At 41.3% G+C, this 19,674-nt stretch overlaps 1 long non-coding RNA gene and 1 pseudogene across 1 annotated transcript; both read left to right on the top strand.

Moving 5' to 3' along the window:
• The window catches only part of LOC126629063 (uncharacterized), a 38,351-nt pseudogene that overhangs the window by 2,142 nt on the left and 16,535 nt on the right, over positions 1-19,674 (top strand).
• Positions 11,243-15,351, top strand: LOC126630793 (uncharacterized). The gene is made up of 3 exons (XR_007626110.1): positions 11,243-13,430; positions 13,895-14,218; positions 14,431-15,351. It is a non-coding gene; the product is annotated as an uncharacterized LOC126630793 (long non-coding RNA).

Genomic DNA, 19,674 nt, shown 5'->3' with positions numbered 1-19,674 from the left:
AGGAGGAAGAAAAAAAAAAAAAGTTGCAGTCGGTGGAGGAGGAAGAAGAAGAAGAAGAAGAAGAAGAAGAAGAAGAAGAAGAAGAAGAAGCGTGGCTGACGTATGAGACTGTCCCAAAATTTACACTTTAGGTATGACTCTGAGACGAAAAAAACTTGATGTACTAAATGTTGAAAACCATGAAACATGAGGAAAAAACTTGATGTACTAAATGTTGAAAACCATGAAACATGAGGGTAGTAAACAGTCTTTTACCCTAAAAAAATATGTATATAAAATAAAACTTAAATTGGATTTTCTAGAAAATTTTAGCTAGTGTTTAACCTTAGAGAAAATAAAATTAGTGTTCTGCGATATGTCTATTATTACTTGGCCAGAATTTTATCAGATACTGGTGCACAAGGTGTCAGCACTGGTGGTGGGATCCCAACTCCAAACTGGGATGCCCTAGCTGACATTGATGCTGTTGGAGGAGTTACTAGAGCTGATGTTGTACCAATAATAGTGAATCAGCTTACAACAGAGGCTTCAAATGCTAATGCAGAATGTAAAGTATTTTTCAGAGTTTCTCGTAGTTTAATAGGCTTCTTTTTATCACTGCATTTCATGGTTTCCATTTTCGGAGTAACTTAGAGTAGTATGCTGTCTATTAAGAGAACGCAATGCACAAAGTTCTATATTCCAGCAGATACTAAGGACACACTTTATCTATTTTAAGTCTATATGGTCTTTGAACGTGGCGTGAAATGGACTTGGTTAACTAACCTTTAAATTCTGAGGGGTTTTGAGCTAGGTCTTCTAAACTATTTCTTGTCTTTTTCTTTTTTGAAAGAAAGAAACTCTATTAAACTATATGCACAGAAGTTAGTGGATAAGTATGTAAAATGTGCCATTTAAATGGAAATCTTTTATATGATAGTTTAGAATATGTCATATGATGGTTTGATTAATGTTCCTTTTGTTATAGTGCTAGAGATGGTAGGTGAAGTTTTTAGCCAGACTTCTGAGAGATCTTATCTAGTGTTCTGCTTATTCCATTAAGCTATTCTGTTAGTCTTAGTATAGTCTTCTTTTTCAATTGTTTAAGAATAACAGGTAGGAATTGCAGCTTCCTGGTGGTCGAGTGCTTTCTTTGTAATTACGGTTTTACGAGTGTTGTTGATTTTACTTAATTATGAAACTATGTGATGGCAGCTTCAGTATTCTCACATTGTAGTTGTAGATAGTGGGTTTTACAAATACAAACAACAACAACAACAACAAAGCCTTTTCCCACTAAGTGGGGTCGGCTATATGAATCCTAGAACGCCATTGCGCTCGGTTTTGTGTCATGTCCTCCGTTAGATCCAAGTACTCTAAGTCTTTTCTTAGAGTCTCTTCCAAAGTTTTCCTAGGTCTTCCTCTACCCCTTCGGCCCTGGACCTCTGTCCCGTAGTCACATCTTCGAACCGGAGCGTCAGTCGGCCTTCTTTGCACATGTCCAAATCACCGGAGCCGATTTTCTCTCATCTTTCCTACAATTTCGGCTACTCCTACTTTACCTCGGATATCCTCATTCCCAATCTTATCCTTTCTCGTGTGCCCACACATCCCACGAAGCATCCTCATCTCCGCTACACCCATTTTGTGTACGTGTTGATGCTTCACCACCCAACATTCTGTGCTATACAACATCGCTGGCCTTATTGTCGTCCTATAAAATTTTCCCTTGAGCTTCAGTGGCCTACGACGGTCACACAACACGCCGGATGCACTCTTTCCATCCAGCTCGTATTCTATGGTTGAGATCTCCATCTAATTCTCCGTTCTCTTGCAAGATAGATCCTAGGTAGCGAAAACGGTCGCTTTTTGTGATCTTCGCTAGATTGCTCCGGTTATTAGTGTGGATAAGTATATAAATGGATAGAGATAGGAAATCAAACACAAGATGTACGTGGTTCACCCAGATTGGCTACGTCCACGGAATAGAAGAGTTCTCATTAATTGTGCAGGGTTTACACAAGTACATAGGTTCAAGCTCTCCTTTAGTGAGTACAAGTGAATGATTTAGTACAAATGACATTAGAAAATATTGTGGGAGAATGATCTCGTAATCACGAAACTTCTAAGTATCGGAGTGTGGTGTCGTCTTGACTTGCCTTATCTGTCTCATAGGTAGATGTGGCATCTTCTCTGGAAGTACTCTTCCTCCATCCAGGGGTGGTATCTTTAACTGGTGGAGATGCACAAGGTAATGTATCAATTTCACTTGAAGCTTACTTGTAGTTTCAGGCTTGGTCAAGCGCGATACAAACCATGTAGTAGGAGTCCCCCAAGTCGCGGAGCTAGGGGTCTGCTGAAAGAGGTGACAGACAAGGTAAGCAATCAGAGCTCCGACTGATTGTTCACCTTCTCCCCATCTTGCAGCAGCATGAAGGATAAAGAGAAGAAAAATGAGAAGCGATGATATGAGATACTTTTGCTTTTGAAGAAGTAACTTTCCACAGGCTTATTCTTGAACTGAGCTGGAGGGTTTTCTGGTTTCCTCCAGAGTATAAGGCCGACTGAAGAATTTGAGGGTCAAAACAAGTCCATCAAATCTAGAGTACGTTCCACCCTGCTGATATAGGATACTTTTGCTTTTGACAGAGTAATGGATGTATCGGCACGTGTGCTGTTACGCTTGTCTCCACATGCTTCCTTGTATCCTTCGCACTTGCCCTATCTGTTCCTCAAGCAGATGCGGAATCTTCCCTGGAAACATAAGATGTTGAAGATGAGTACTCGAGAGCAATGCCAGGTAAGTAATCAGGTAAGGGGTTCCAGGCAGTCAGTTCCTGGCTGGAAGCTTGATTCCAAGTGCTGACTGATTGCTCTCTTTCTCCTTGTCTTGCAGGTAAAAACAAGGCCAAAAGAAAAGACAGGGAAAAAGTATGATATGGGATACTCTTGCTTTTAACCCTGATGATATGAGATATTCTTGCTCTAGTAAAGCTTGTTTGCAGAGGTATTATCGGGGGGAAAGAAAACTGAATATTTCGAAAGGCTTCGTTGGGAGTGCCCTCTTAGATATGATGAAGGGTTGAGCATTTTTGCAGGTTTGCCTGTCCGTTGGGGATTGAGGTCGACATATATAGGAGTCTCCCTAACAACAAGTAGTAATGCTATTCCTTTACCCTGCTTGGTCATAGCACGGTAGTGGGAGCTGCCAGTTTCACATGTTTTAACTCTGTCAGAGCACTTTAAAAAGGTGGTCTGTGGTATCTGGCTCTCGAGATTCGGAGAACGATGCCTCTTCGATTTTTGAGAAAGCAATCATGCTGGGGGTCTGACTCTCGAGATTCGGAGAGCAGTGTCTCTTCGATTTTTGAGGAAGTAATCATGTTGGGAGTCTGGCTCTCGAGATTCGGAGGGCGGTGCCTCTTCGATTTTGGAGCAAACAATCTTGTTGGGAGTGTTGTCTCAAATGTGAGTAAAGGTTGGGCATATTTGCTAGTCTACCTTGCCACGAAGCACAAAGGTTGACACACAGGGACTTTCCAATTATCCAGCAATGGTACTGTTCCTTTACCCTCTCTTCGATTTTGAGAAAGTAGTCATGTTGGGAGTCTGGCTCTCGAGATTCGGAGGACGGTGCCTCTTCGATTTTGGAGCAAGCAATCTTGTTGGGAGTGTTTTCTCGAATGTGAGTAAAGGTTGGGCATGTTTGCTAGTCTACCTTGCCACGAAGCACAGAGGTTGACACACAGGGACTTTCCAATTATCCAGCAGTGGTACTGTTCCTTTACCCTTGTGGGTAATAATATGGTAGCTAGACCTTCAAAATTTATGTGTCTAAACTTTTGTTAGTGCTGTTTCTTTGCTATTCTTTTACCTTTCTTGGTCAGAACGATGTAGTGGGAGCTGCAAGCTTCACGTGCTCAACTTTGGCAGAGAACTTTGACAAAGTTATCTGTGGTACCCATGAGCTATTGTTGCGTGTGGGAAGTGGGTGATTGAACAGTAAGATTCATGTGCTTTCTACTTCACCAGAAGTCTTCGACAGAATGCCCATAATTTCTGCAAAGCTGAGTGTGCGTGTGACAGGTGCTGACAAGGCTAGAAAAGTAGGTGCCTCTTCGATTTCTGACATCGGCCCTCGTGGTCTCTGAGCAGCCCAGCTTTTGAGAAAGCGAGCGCCTCTTCGATTGATTCGGAGAACGATGCCTCATCGATTTTTGAGAAAGCAATCATGCTGAGGGTCTGGCGTGCCTCTTCGATTTTGGAGCAAGCAATCTTGTTGGGAGTGTTTTCTGGAATGTGAGTAAAGGTTGGGCATGTTTGCTAGTCTACCTTGCCACGAAGCACAGAGGTTGACACACAGGGACTTTCCAATTATCCAGCAATGATACTGTTCCTTTACCCTCTCTTCGATTTTTAAGAAAGTAGTCATGTTGGGAGTCTGGCTCTCGAGATTCGGAGGACGGTGCCTCTTCGATTTTGGAGCAAGCAATCTTATTGGGAGTGTTTTCTCGAATGTGAGTAAAGGTTGGGCATGTTTGCTAGTCTACCTTGCCGCGAAGCACAGAGGTTGACACACAAGGACTTTCCAATTATCCAGCAGAAGTACTGTTCCTTTACCCTTGTGGGTAATAATATGGTAGCTAGACCTTTAAAATTTATGGGTCTAAACTTTGTTAGTGCTGTTTCTTTGCTATTCTTTTACCCTTCTTGGTCAGAGCGATGTAGTGGGAGCTGCAAGCTTCACGTGCTCAACTTTGGCAGAGAACTTTGGTAAAGTTATCTATGGTACCCATGAGCTATTGTTGCGTGTGGGAAGTGGGTGATTGAATAGTAAGGTTCATGTGTTTTCTACTTCCCCATAAGTCTTTGACAGAATGCCCATAATTTCCGCAAAGCTGAGTGTGGGTGTGACAGGTGCTGACAAGGCTGGAAAAGTAGGTGCCTCTTCGATTTCTGAGAGCGGCCCTCGTGGTCTCTGGGGAGCCCAGCTTTTGAGAAAGCGAGCGCATCTTCAATTTCTGAGATCGGCCTTCGTGGTCTTTGAGCAGCCCAACTTTTGAGAAATCAAACGCCTCTTTGATTTCTGAGATCAACCCTCGTGATCTCTAAGCAGCCCAGCTTTTGAGAAAGCAAACGCCTCTTCGATTTCTGAGCAGGCGCCTCTTCGATTTCTGAAGCTCCGTCGAGTGCAGATTTTTATAGGGGCTGGCATTAAGTTCCAAAGCACACTTGAATCTCCACCAGTAGAAGCTTCATTCTTGCACTTCTAAGATCTTGATTTGTCCGACCTCTTCTCTCTTCAACACCTTTGAAAATGTCTGGCCCCTCCGACCGTCGTTTTGACTTGAACCTTGTTGAAGAGGCAGCCCCGCCTTCTCCAGACAACATATGGCGCCCATCCTTCGTCTCCCCTACTGGTCCTCTTACCGTTGGGGATTCCGTGATGAAGAATGATATGACCGCTGCGGTGGTGGCCAGGAACCTTCTCACTCCCAAAGATAACAGACTACTTTCCAAACGGTCTGATGAGTTAGCTGTTAAGGATTCGCTGGCTCTCAGTGTTCAGTGTGCAGGTTCTGTGTCTAATATGGCCCAACGCCTATTTGCTCGAACCCGCCAAGTTGAATCATTGGCGGCTGAAGTGATGAGTCTCAAACAGGAGATTAGAGGGCTCAAGCATGAGAATAAACAGTTGCACCGGCTCGCACATGACTATGCTACAAACATGAAGAGGAAGCTTGACCAGATGAAGGAAACTGATGGTCAGGTTTTACTTGATCATCAGAGATTTGTGGGTTTGTTCCAAAGGCATTTATTGCCTTCGTCTTCTGGGGCTGTACCGCGTAATGAAGCTCCAAATGATCAGCCTCTGATGCCTCATCCTTCTAGGGTTCTGTCCAGTACTGAGGCTCCAAATGATCCCCCTCCGGTGCCTTCTCTTTCTGGGGCTCTACCGACTGCTGAGACTTCTCCTAAGCAACCTTTGTGAAGGCTCCCTCTTGTGTGTTTATTTTGACTCATGTATATGTACATATTTGTAGCTTATCGGGGATATCAATAAATAAGCTTTCCTTCATTTCAACGTATTGTGTTAAATACACCAAAGCCTTCTTCGCTAAGTTCTTTGAATTTTCTTTTGTTGAAGCTTGTATGTTGAAGCTTTCAGAGTGGAGCATGTAGGTTGGGGTAGTGTTCCCTTAATTTCCCGAGTGAGGAAAACTTCTCGGTTGGAGACTTGGAAAATCCAAGTCACTGAGTGGGATCGGCTATATGAATCTTAGAACGCCATTGTGCTCGATCCTGTGTCATGTCCTTCGTTAGATCCAAGTACTCTAAGTCTTTTCTTAGAGTCTCTTCCAAAGTTTTCCTAGGTCTTCCTCTACCCCTTCGGCCCTGAACCTCTGTCCCATAGTCGCATCTTCTAATCGGAGCGTCAGTAGGCCTTCTTTGCACATGTCCAAACCACCGTAACCGATTTTCTCTCATCTTTCCTTCAATTTCGGCTACTCCTACTTTACCCCGGATATCCTCATTCCTAATCTTATCCTTTCTCGTGTGCCCACACATCCAACGAAGCATCCTCATCTCCGCTACACCCATTTTGTGTACGTGTTGATGTTTCACCGCCCAACATTCTGTGCCATACAGCATCGCCGGCCTTATTGCCGTCCTATAAAATTTTCCCTTGAGCTTCAGTGGCATACGGCGGTCACACAACACGCCGGATGCACTCTTCCACTTCATCCATCCAGCTTGTATTCTATGGTTGATAAATTTGAAAATTTTCTTATCTGCTGTCACATTACTTGTAGGTGAGGGTTTGATAGAAGTATTTATGCATTTGAATTTTGAGTAGAAAGTAGTACTTTTTCTTTTCTTTTTTAATGTTAATTTAATGTGACTGATTAATAGTCTCACTATTTCATTGCTTTTTAATATTAACTTAATGTCACATAAGAGAATTAGGGGAGATATTCTTAAACAGGGACAAAGTAATTGCATCATCCGGGGTGTGTTTTTAAGAGTGGAGATATAGGTCATGTTTATTGACGTAGATTATTTTTTGTTGAAGTTCATGCGCGAAGACCGCAAGCTTTGAAGGCTCTTACATATGCTTCTTCAACCAATTCTGAAATAGTGTCCAAATTGTACGAAATAGTGTTTGGCGTTCTTGATAAGGTATGAGTTTGGGTTATCTCATATAAACTCATTTATTTCTTACAATAGGGCTATGTCTGAATCATCTTAGAATTGGGTTCTTGATGGTACAAAAGAGTAATTTTGGTATAGAGTGACGGTAACCTTCTAACCAAATAAAGACATACAAAATTATGAGATGTAAGGGGGAACTCTAAGCTTTATGAAGCTCTGTTATTGCGGCAGCTAATATATTTGCCTGTGTATGTGCCTTGGGGGAATCCAAATATCTAAATGTGGTTGTGGGGCTTTGAACACCTTGTATAGTTTTACGGATGGATTTGGATATCAAAAGGAGATTGAGAGTGCTTGCATTTTTGTTTATTGTAAGAATGCAGTTCTGGTTGTGAATGCCTATGGATCAATGCTACCAGCAGCATTAGATGTTGTCAATCCATGCAATATATCACTTGCATATCGATACAGCTTGGGATTAAATTTATCTTCCAACAGTAACATATATTGTTCAGTGCAGACAACATTTTGCTAAAGAGAATATTTTGCAAGATATTGATCCTTTTCTAAACTCTCTCTTTGAATCAATATCAGACAGATAATGGCTCTATATAATGTTTTTTTTACTGGTTTCATGGAGATATTCTTCAATTCTTCAAATGTCTTCTCTTTTCCGCATTTTAATTTCTAGGTTGCTGATGGCCCACAAAAACGCAAGAAAGGTATGTTTGGGACTAAAGGTGGTGATAAAGAGGTAAAGTACATCTACTCAAAGGTTTTTATTTTTAATTTTTATGCTGGAAGGAAGGCCTGGAATTGTATTTAATGGCGGGTTCCCCTACATGTGGTACAAGTGTTTTTTTCTTATGATTGAGAACTGGGTACACACCTTAATGCTAACGCGTACCTATCATTAGTGGGTCATGTAGTTTTTCTTAAATTTTTCTGTGAGTTATTTACAAGATTTAATATTGGGGAAGGGGCTTTTTTCCATGGAAGACAGATTTTGGATGCCGTTCTAATTGCAAATGAAGTGGAGGAAGTTAGGAAGAAGAAGATAGTTTGGCTGGTCACTGGTGTTTAAGATAGATTTTGAGAGGCCACATGATCACGTGAATTAGGGTTTTGGATTTGTTGGAATTTGGAGAAAGTGGATGTTTGAATCTGTATGCTTACGTAAAACCTGGGGGGTGGGGGTGGGGGTGCCCAAAGCCTGTGGTGCCCATAAGGATGCTCAGAACCTGACTTATTCAAACATCTCTCCTCTTTTTTTTTGGTTACAAAAACCTATTACAATTTCTAAAAAAATTCTTCTACTATGCACCTGCATTTTTTCTTGTTCCTTATCCCAACCGAGCTGATTACGTATGCTTTAGTTAATCCATGTTTTATATACATTCTTTAATTTTCATTTTCAACTTCAGTTCATCATCCGGAGTAACTTGCAATATGCTGCCCTAAGTGCTTTGAGGAGACTTCTGTTGGATCCAGGAAACCAGGCATTTCTGTATCGTGCTGCCCAAGGGTGTGTTTTCCTTCATTCTGGGAGTCAACTTTTCATTGCATAGAGATGTTGCTTGGGAATATTTTTCCATATCAATTTTCTTATACAATTTCGACAATTGCATGTGGCACATATCCATTTGTTTCCGATATTTTCTTCTGCCATATATGTATTTTTACTTGCATGAGGTTGAGTTTTAGTTGGAGAAGTTTTTTTTCGATGAAATATTTTCAACTGATTCGTTCTGTTTTTCTCATGTCCTTTTTAAGCTTTGAATCTATTTTTACGTATCCTTAAACTTTCAACACTTACTTAATTCGTATTACTTCTCAATGATTGGTGGGATATCTTTAGAAACTGTACCTCTGTTGTGAAATTGGTTCTCTAAGTCAAATAAGTTTATGTTACACTTCAGGGTTTCATTTGCCGATCCAGTTGCTGTACGGCATGCATTGGAAATTTTATCTGAGCTATCTACAAAAGATCCTTATGCGGTTGCAATGGGCTTAGGTGATTTGATTAATTTAACCTTTTTAAAGCTTCCGCTTTCTTATTGTGTGTGAAACTAAGTTTCATATCTTTATGCTTCTAATACTTTTCAATTCATTACTTTGTGCAGAGAAACATGCAGAGCCTGGAGGTATGTTTCCCAATATTTGTTTCTTAATCTGAGAAAAAGAAAAGATAACAAAGGATCCAATTTTTACCGTGGAAAAAGAAAATGGCTTTAGGTTCAGACAGGCTTTCTAGCCAATCATTTTAACTCGGGCTTAGCTAATATAGGTGACGAGAACATTTCAAATTTGTTGACAAAAAAAAAAGAACATTTTTAATTTTTTTTGTTTGCCTGGCTCCTTTAGAAATTGTTCATTCTATTTGTAGGAAGGCAAAGAAAATAAAGACATGTTCGTTTACAAGATATGGTTTTGCAATGAGTTTTGTGAATGAAATGAGTTTGGTCTCATCTGGTTCAATGCCGTTTTAGATTTCTTTTTTCATGTTGAAATGTCAAATTGTCAAATTGTAAAGTTTGTTTGTATCTTAATATGCTCAAATTGTTTGTTCTTACTGCATTTTGTGGTGCCTTGGTTTGTTCTATGTATCAGGAGCTTTGCAGGATGTCCTCCATTTGCATGATGTTCTTGCTAGAGTTGCTCTAGCGAGGTTGTGCTATACAATTTCTAGAGCACGAGCCTTGGATGGTAAGTCTATACGATGAATTCTTCTTCTTCTTCTTCTTCTCTCTCTCTCTCTCTCTCTCTCTCTCTGTGTGTGTTTAATTTATCTGTTTCCTTGTAAGTTATTTGTTTGTTTTTAAATGTGTCTACAGAGAGGCCCGATATTAAATCTCAGTTCAATTCTGTGCTTTATCAACTCCTCCTGGATCCCAGCGAAAGAGTCTGTTTTGAGGCAATTTTATGTATATTGGGAAAACATGAGAGTGCAGAGAGGTGTATTATAAGCCTTCCTTTTATATTGATTGCATCCCTTTTGTCAGCACAAGGTCGTAATTAGATGGTAGATTGTTGTATAACTCAGTGTTCGACCCACATATTCTCCCGGATATAATTTTCTTCATTTACTTGGTTCTAATTTCTATTTGCTTAACTTTTCAATATGTAGGGCCGAAGACCGGGGTACTGGGTGGTACCGATTGACTAGGGAGATTCTCAAGTTTCCAGAAGCACCTTCTGGGAAGGGTTCCTCAAAAGATAAATCTCACAAGACAAGGCGACCACAACCCCTTATCAAACTTGTAATGAGAAGGTTTAAGGATCTCTCTCTCTCTCTCTCTCTCTCTCTCTCTCCTTTTGGTATCATAACCCGGTGAAAATTGATGTTAAGAGTTAGTTTTTGAAGCGTATTTTCATATGTAGGAATCTGGTTGAACTTAAAATGTTGCAAAAATAATATAAATTTAAAAATACAAAATTCCCTTTGGTCAACTGTCACATGGGGCAAAGTTCAGGTGGTATTGCTAAAGTTTTCTCTTTGTAAAATTTATAAATTATATTCTCTTGATTTTGTGCTTCCTGTTTTTTACAGGTTGGAGAGTTCTTTCCGTAGTTTCTCTAGGCCAGTACTCCATGCAGCAGCAAGAGTTGTGCAGGAGATGGGGAAGAGTCGGGCTGCTGCATTTGCTATAGGAATACAGGATATCGATGAAGCAGTGCATGTTAATACATTTTCCGAGTCTCTCGATTCGCAGGATTATAATATTAATGAAACCGCGCATCCTGAAAGTAAATTTTCAACTTTTTTATCTTTTGACAGGATCTCTTGTAAGTTGTAACCTTTTAGATACTGGTCAATAGCTTCAGTAGCATCTTCCATCTAATATTTTAGAGGATCAATGATCATTAATATTGATGATATCAACTGTGTAGATTATGTAGCTATACAATGAGTGATGTGAGTCACTGGAAATATCTCATTAGTTACGGTTTATATACATATACATATATATATATATATATATATATATATATATATATATATATATATATATATAGAATTTGCATGTATGATTTTGTGTATATACATATGGGCATGTTTGTATTCCTTTTGTCCCAATGGACTTTGAGTAATAGGCATTAGAGTGCCTTTATACAACAACAACAACAACAACAACAAAGCCTTTTCCCACTAAGTGGGGTCGGCTATATGAATCCTAGAACGCCATTGCGCTCGGTTTTGTGTCATGTCCTCCGTTAGATCCAAGTACTCTAAGCCTTTTCTTAGAGTCTCTTCCAAAGTTTTCCTAGGTCTTCCTCTACCCCTTCAGCCCTGAACCTCTGTCCCGTAGTCACATCTTCGAACCGGAGCGTCAGTCGGCCTTCTTTGCACATGTCCAAATCACCGGAACCGATTTTCTCTCATCTTTCCTTCAATTTTGGCTACTCCTACTTTACCTCGGATATCCTCATTCTCAATCTTATCCCTTCTCGTGTGCCCACACATCCCACGAAGCATCCTCATCTCCGCTACACCCATTTTGTGTACGTGTTGATGTTTCACCGCCCAACATTCTGTGCCATACAACATCGCTGGCCTTATTGCCGTCCTATAAAATTTTCCCTTGAGCTTCAGTGGCCTACGACAGTCACACAACACGCCGGATGCACTCTTACACTTCATCCATCCAGCTCGTATTCTATAGTTGAGATCTCCATCTAATTCTCCGTTCTCTTGCAAGATAGATCCTAGGTAGCGAAAACGGTCGCTTTTTGTGATCTTCGCTAGATTGCTCCGGTCATTAGTGTGGATAAGTATATAAATGGATAGAGATAGGAAAGCAAACACAAGATGTACGTGGTTCACCCAGATTGGCTACGTCCACGGAATAGAAGAGTTCTCATTAATTGTGAAGGGTTTACACAAGTACATAGGTTTAAGCTCTCCTTTAGTGAGTACAAGTGAATGATTTAGTACAAATGACATTAGAGTACAAATGACATTAGGAAATATTGTGGGAGAATGATCTCGTAATCACGAAACTTCTAAGTATCGGAGTGTGGTATCATCTTGACTTGCCTTATCTGTCTCATAGGTAGATGTGGCAGCTTCTCTGGAAGTACTCTTCCTCCATCCAGGGGTGGTATCTTTAACTGGTGGAGATGCACAAGGTAATGTATCAATTTCACTTGAAGCTTACTTGTAGTTTCAGGCTTGGTCAAGCGCGATACAAACCATGTAGTAGGAGTCCCCCAAGTCGCCGAGCTAGGGGATATGCTGAAAGAGGTGACAGACAAGGTAAGTAATCAGAGCTCCGGCTGATTGTTCACCTTCTCCCCATCTTGCAGCAGCATGAAGGATAAAGAGAAGAAAAATGAGAAGAGATGATATGGGATACTTTTGCTTTTGAAGAAGTAACTTTCCACAGGCTTATTCTTGAACTGAGCTGGAGGGTTTTCTGGTTTCCTCCAGAGTATAAGGCCGACTGAAGAATTTGAGGGTCAAAACAAGTCCATCAAATCTAGAGTACGTTCCACCCTGCTGATATGGGATACTTTTGCTTTTGACAGAGTAATGGATGTATAGGCACGTGTGCTGTTACGCTTGTCTCCACATGCTTCCTTGTATCCTTCGCACTTGCCCTATCTGTTCCTCAAGCAGATGCGGTATCTTCCCTGGAAACATAAGATGTTGAAGATGAGTACTCGAGAGCAATGCCAGGTAAGTAATCAGGTAAGAGGTTCCAGGCAGTCAGTTCCTGGTTGGGAGCTTGATTTCAAGTGCTGACTGATTGCTCTCTTTCTCCTTGTCTTGCAGGTAAAAACAAGGCCAAAGGAAAAGACAGGGAAAAAGCATGATATGGGATACTCTTGCTTTTAACCCTGATGATATGAGATATTCTTGCTCTAGTATAGCTTGTTTGCAGAGGTATTATCGGGGGGAAAGAAAGCTGAATATTTCGAAAGGCTTCGTTGGGAGTGCCCTCTCAGATATGAGGAAGGGTTAAGCATTTTTGCAGGTCTGCCTGTCCGTTGGGGATGGAGGTCGACATATATAGGAGTCTCCCTAACAACAAGTAGTAATGTTATTCCTTTACCCTGCTTGGTCATAGCACGGTAGTGGGAGCTGCCAGCTTCACATGTTTTAACTCTGTCAGAGCACTTTGAAAAAGTGGTATGTGGTATCTGGCTCTCGAGATTCGGAGAACGATGCTTCTTTGATTTTTGAGAAAGCAATCATGCTGGGGGTTTGGCTCTCGAGATTCGGGGAGCAGTGTCTCTTCGATTTTTGAGAAAGTAATCATGTTGGGAGTCTGGCTCTCGAGATTCGGAGGGCGGTGCCTCTTCGATTTTTTTTAGTAAGCAATCTTGTTGGGAGTGTTTTCTCGGATGTGAGTAAAGGTTGGGCATGTTTGCTAGTCTACCTTGCCACGAGGCACAGAGGTTGACACACAGGGACTTTCCAATTATCCAGCAGTGGTACTGTTCCTTTACCCTTGTGGGTAATAATATGGTAGCTAGACCTTCAAAATTTATGTGTCTAAACTTTGTTAGTGTTGTTTCTTTGCTATTCTTTTACCTTTCTTGGTCAGAGCGATGTAGTGGGAGCTGCAAGCTTCATGTGCTCAACTTTGGCAGAGACTTTGGCAAAGTTATCTGTGGTACCCATGAGCTATTGTTGCGTGTGGGAAGTGGGTGATTGGACAGTAAGATTCATGTGCTTTCGACTTCACCAGAATGCCCATAATTTCCGCAAAGCTGAGTGTGCGTGTGACAGGTGCTGACAAGGCTAGAAAAGTAGGTGCCTCTTCGATTTCTGAGATCGGCCCTCGTGATCTCTGAGCAGCCCAGCTTTTGAGAAAGCGAGCGCCTCTTCGATTGATTCGGAGAACGATGCATCTTCGATTTTTGAGAAAGCAATCATGCTGGGGGTCTGGCTCTCGAGATTCGGGGAGCAATGTCTCTTCGATTTTTGAGAAAGTAATCATGTTGGGAGTCTGGCTCTCGAGATTCGGAGGGCGGTGCCTCTTCGATTTTGGAGCAAGCAATCTTGTTGGAAGTGTTTTCTCGAATGTGAGTAAAGGTTGGGCATGTTTGCTAGTCTACCTTGCCACGAAGCACAGAGGTCGACACACAGGGACTTTCCAATTATCCAGCAATGGTACTGTTCCCTCTCTTCGATTTTTGAGAAAGTAGTCATGTTGGGAGTCTGGCTCTCGAGATTCGGAGGACGGTGCCTCTTCGATTTTGGAGCAAGCAATCTTATTGGGAGTGTTTTCTCGAATGTGAGTAAAGGTTGGGCATGTTTGCTAGTCTACCTTGCCACGAGGCACAGAGGTTGACACACAGGGACTTTCCAATTATCCAGCAGTGGTACTGTTCCTTTACCCTTGTGGGTAATAATATGGTAGCTAGACCTTCAAAATTTATGGGTCTAAACTTTGTTAGTGCTGTTTCTTTGCTATTCTTTTACCCTTCTTGGTCAGAACGATGTAGTGGGAGCTGCAAGCTTCACGTGCTCAACTTTGGCAGAGAACTTTGGCAAAGTTATCTGTGGTACCCATGGCTATTGTTGCGTGTGGGAAGTGGGTGATTGGACAGTAAGATTCATGTGTTTTCTACTTCCCCAGAAGTCTTCGACAGAATACCCATAATTTCCGCAAAGCTGAGTGTGCGTGTGACAGGTGCTGACAAGGCTGGAAAAGTAGGTGCCTCTTCGATTTCTGAGATCGGCCCTCGTGGTCTCTGAGGAGCCCAGCTTTTGAGAAAGCGAGCGCCTCTTCGATTTCTGAGATCGGCTTTCATGGTCTTTGAGCAGCCCAACTTTTGAGAAAGCAAACACCTCTTCGATTTATGAGATCACCCTCGTGGTCTCTTAGCAGCCCAGCTTTTGAGAAAGCAAACGCCTCTTCGATTTCTGAGCAGGCGCCTCTTCGATGTCTGAAGCTCCGTCGAGTGCAGCTTTTTATAGGGGCTGGCATTAAGTTCCAAAGCACACTTGAATCTCCACCAGTAGAAGCTCCATTCTTGCACTTCTAAGATCTTGATTTGTCCGACCTCTTCTCTCTTCAACACCTTTGAAAATGTCTGGCCCCTCCGACCGTCGTTTTGACTTGAACCTTGTTGAAGAGGCAGCCCCGCCTTCTCCAGACAACATATGGCGCCCATCCTTCGTCTCCCCTACTGGTCCTCTTACCGTTGGGGATTCCGTGATGAAGAATGATATGACCGCTGCGGTGGTGGCCAGGAACCTTCTCACTCCCAAATATTACAGACTACTTTCCAAACGGTCTGATGAGTTAGCTGTTAAGGATTCGCTGGCTCTCAGTGTTCAGTGTGCAAGTTCTGTGTCTAATATGGCCCAACGCCTATTTGCTCGAACCCGCCAAGTTGAATCATTGGCGGCCGAAGTGATGAGTCTCAAACAGGAGATTAGAGGGCTCAAGCATGAGAATAAACAGTTGCACCGGCTCGCACATGACTATGCTACAAACATGAAGAGGAAGCTTGACCAGATGAAGGAAACTGATGGTCAGGTTTTACTTGATCATCAGAGATTTGTGGGTTTGTTCCAAAGGCATTTATTGCCTTCGTCTTCTGGGGCTGTACCGCGTAATGAAGCTCCAAATGATCAACCTCTGATGCCTCATCCTTCTAGGGTTCTGTCCAGTACTGAGGCTCCGAATGATCCCCCTTCGATGCCTTCTCTTTCTGGGGCTCTACCGACTGCTGAGACTTCTCCTAAGCAACCTTTGTGAAGGCTCCATCTTGTTTGTTTATTTTGACTCATGTATATGTACATATTTGTAGCTTATCGGGGATATCAATAAATAAGTTTTCCTTCATTTCAACGTATTGTGTTAAATACACCAAAACCTTCTTCGCTAAGTTCTTTGAATTTTCTTTTGTTGAAGCTTGTATGTTGAAGCTTTCTGAGTGGAGCATGTAGGTTGGGGTAGTGTTCCCTTAATTTTCCGAGTGAGGAAAACTTCTCGGTTGGAGACTTGGAAAATCCAAGTCACTGAGTAGGATCGGCTATATGAATCTTAGAACGCCATTGTGCTCGGTCCTGTGTCATGTCCTTCGTTAGATCCAAGTACTCTAAGTCTTTTCTTAGAGTCTCTTCCAAAGTTTTCCTAGGTCTTCCTCTACCCCTTCGGCCCTGAACCTCTGTCCCATAGTCGCATCTTCTAATCGGAGCGTGAGTAGGTCTTCTTTGCACATGTCCAAACCACCGTAACCGATTTTCTCTCATCTTTCCTTCAATTTCGGCTACTCCTACTTTACCCCGGATATCCTCATTCCTAATCTTATCCTTTCTCGTGTGCCCACACATCCAACGAAGCATCCTCATCTCCGCTACACCCATTTTGTGTACGTGTTGATGCTTCACCGCCCAACATTCTGTGCCATACAGCTTGTCCCCTGTATTGCACTATTTTTTAGTAATGAAAGTATGCGTCTTATACGTAAAACAAAAGGATGCTCTTAATTCAGCAGTTACACGTGTCTGGTGTATAAATTTATGGAATATTAACTTCATATATGTTTCAAGCCAAAGTCATGCTTGGTTTTTAGTTACTTTTATCATGGGGAATTTTGCACCAAATATACTTGAGAACAGTTCGTGCATGAAAATTTTGCAGATGTTTATCTGGCATAGGTTTGATGATTGAATTTTTAAATCAACATGTTTCACAGAGTGAAGATTTTATATTATTCTGGTTCTCCAGGACATGCATTGCTTTATAAATATATAGGTTTTTTATTTTTATTTTCCATTTCAAGATCAGGAAGGTAAAATGCGTCTGGTTAGAGTGTTTTTTTGTAGCAAAGTCATTTCAGTGTATATTTGATACTTTTTATCAAAAATTTCACTCTCAATTTTGTTTTTCTTTAATCTCTTTGGGAAAACGATATGCCATATTTAATTTCAGTTTTTTGTGGCTAGCATAACATAAGTTGGAATTTTCCATAAGGTCGTACCCAGTGCACAAGGCTCCTGCTTTACGCAGGGTCTGGGAGAGGTAAATGTCGGCTAGCCTTACCTCCATTTATGGAGAGGCTGCTCCCAAGTCTCGAACCCGAGACCTACCGCTCATGGACGAAGGCACTTGCCATCGCACCAAGTGCGACCTCTTTGGAATTTTCCATGTTAGAGTAAAATAGGTAGAAAACACATGATATGTTGTAACAAGGTAGGTAAATGTAAATGAGGCCTGTACTTTCTCCCAAAGTATTTGGGAAATATGTAGGACTTATACTGTTTGCTTGTGTTTTTACTAGCCATGTTCTTTTATATATTTTTAAAGGATGAATAGTTAGTACAGTGGAATGCGATCTAATTATGTTTCGTGGTTTCCCTTCCCACCACATAGGCATTCGAAGAACTTCTTCTGTATCTGCAGGAGTAGGTGGCAAGGATACAATTGCTAGTTTGTTAGCTTCATTGATGGAAGTTGTGCGGACAACTGTAGCATGCGAGTGTGTTTATGTTCGAGCAATGGTAATTAAGGCACTCATCTGGATGCAAAGTCCCCACGATTCGTTTGATCAACTAGAATCTATTATTGCATCAGAGCTTTCTGATCCAGCTTGGACAGCCACACTATTGAATGATATTTTACTCACTTTGCATGCTCATTTTAAGGTATGTAGTGGACAAGAAAGTACCTCATGGTGTGTCATTTGTTTGGAAGTGCATATGTGTAGAAATCTCTATTAATGAACTTTGGTACAGAGATGCTGAGGAAGCGAACCACTGAGTAAAAAATATAGAAAAACAAAAACCAAACCACCATCCCAAACCAGAACATCACACATTCAATAACAGCTAATGACGAAACCATTTGTTTTGTCAGGCAACTCCAGATATGGCTGTCACTCTTCTTGAAATCGCAAGGATCTTTGCAACTAAAGTTCCAGGGAAAATTGATGCTGATGTATTACAACTACTTTGGAAGGTAATCTCCCAGACCTTGCGTAAAGCGGGAGCCTTGTACATCGTATTATTTTCTTGCATTTCTTTTAGTGAAGTCTCTGTTTCTTGTAAAAGAATTTATTGCCGTATGTTTTCCACTGCTGCTTATGTGCGTAGTGAGTTATCATGATATGTTCTTACCTTTTCTTTTTCATTTTGTTTTAACATTACTTTTATAGGCTTGCGTCAGTTTTATGATATGGTAAACATTATCCCACCAAAATGAGGTAGAGGATATAGGATATTGGTGCAGTTCTGATGGTTTGACTCCATTTTATATTTAGTTATTTTGCATATCTATGGGCTTTATCCCATGGTATACCTTCTGCTTATACTATTTTCAAAAAACAAAAAACCGCATACAAACAATCTCTATTGATGATTGCAACTTGTATCAGTGATTTTGACTGATGTCATTGATTGACTTTCCAATTCCATACATGTCTTGTCGGAGCTGGTCCTGATGGGAAACACACAGCATTAGAAGCAGTTACCATAGTTCTTCATTTACCACCACCACAACCTGGGTCAATGCTGGGCATTACGTCAGTAGACAGGGTATCTGCGTCTGATCCAAAGTCAGCTCTGGCGTTACAGAGATTAGTACAAGCAGCTGTAAGCATCTTTTTTCAATAAGTAGATGCTTTATTTGTTTCTCTTCTAATTCATCTGTCAAATAACCTGTAGTACATATCCTTTTCTATTTATTGCTGAACAAATGTACTGTTAGGTATGGTTTCTAGGAGAAAATGCAAACTATGCTGCTTCTTAATATGCTTGGGAATCCTCAATTCCTCCTGGTACTGCATTGATGATGCTAGATACAGATAAAATGGTTGTTGCTGCCAGTTCTCGTAATCCTACTCTGGCTGGGGCGTTGACTAGGCTTCAGAGATGCGCGTTCAGTGGCTGCTGGGAGGTATTAACTTCCACCTCAGTGTCACCCAGTTGACATTTGTTACTGACTCTATCTTAGAGCGATAACAGGGTCTGGCAGTCATGGTTAAGGGTTACAATATTCTGTTGAGGCATGGTTTCTAAAGCATTTAGACAATGGTAGTGGTAGTTAGAGAATTATTATACTTTGCCTGTTGGTGGTTCTATAGTGGGAATCCAGGAGTATCCTATAAAACTCTAGTTTACTGATTTTCCGTGGTTAACATTTGACCTCACCCTCTACATTATTCGGAAGGGGACCCAGATACTATAGAATGTACACATATGCGCACACAAATTTGTTAACCAGTGAACTCACCAGCCACTCATTTGATTGTCTTATATGTAGTTTGTTCCTTTGGGATTCTCTAGGTTCGAATTATTGCTGCTCAAGCTCTTACATCTTTGGCAATAAGGTCTGGTGAACCTTTTAGGCTACATATCTACGAATTCTTACATACGTTAGCACATGGGGGAGTGCAGTCTCAGATTTCTGAGATGCATCTCAGTAATGGGGAAGATCAAGGAGCAAGTGGCACAGGCCTTGGAGCTCTAATAAGTCCCATGATAGATGTTCTTGATGAAATGTATAGAGCACAAGATGATTTGATCAATTAAGTGATACAAATTTCTTTTTTAAATGCGTCATTCTTTTTTTGGTATTC

The sequence above is a fragment of the Malus sylvestris genome, chromosome 7 (genome assembly GCF_916048215.2).
Source record: "Malus sylvestris chromosome 7, drMalSylv7.2, whole genome shotgun sequence".
NCBI lineage: Eukaryota > Viridiplantae > Streptophyta > Magnoliopsida > Rosales > Rosaceae > Malus > Malus sylvestris.
Note: the sequence above shows the minus strand (reverse complement) of the source record. Positions and strands in the feature narration are given on the sequence as shown.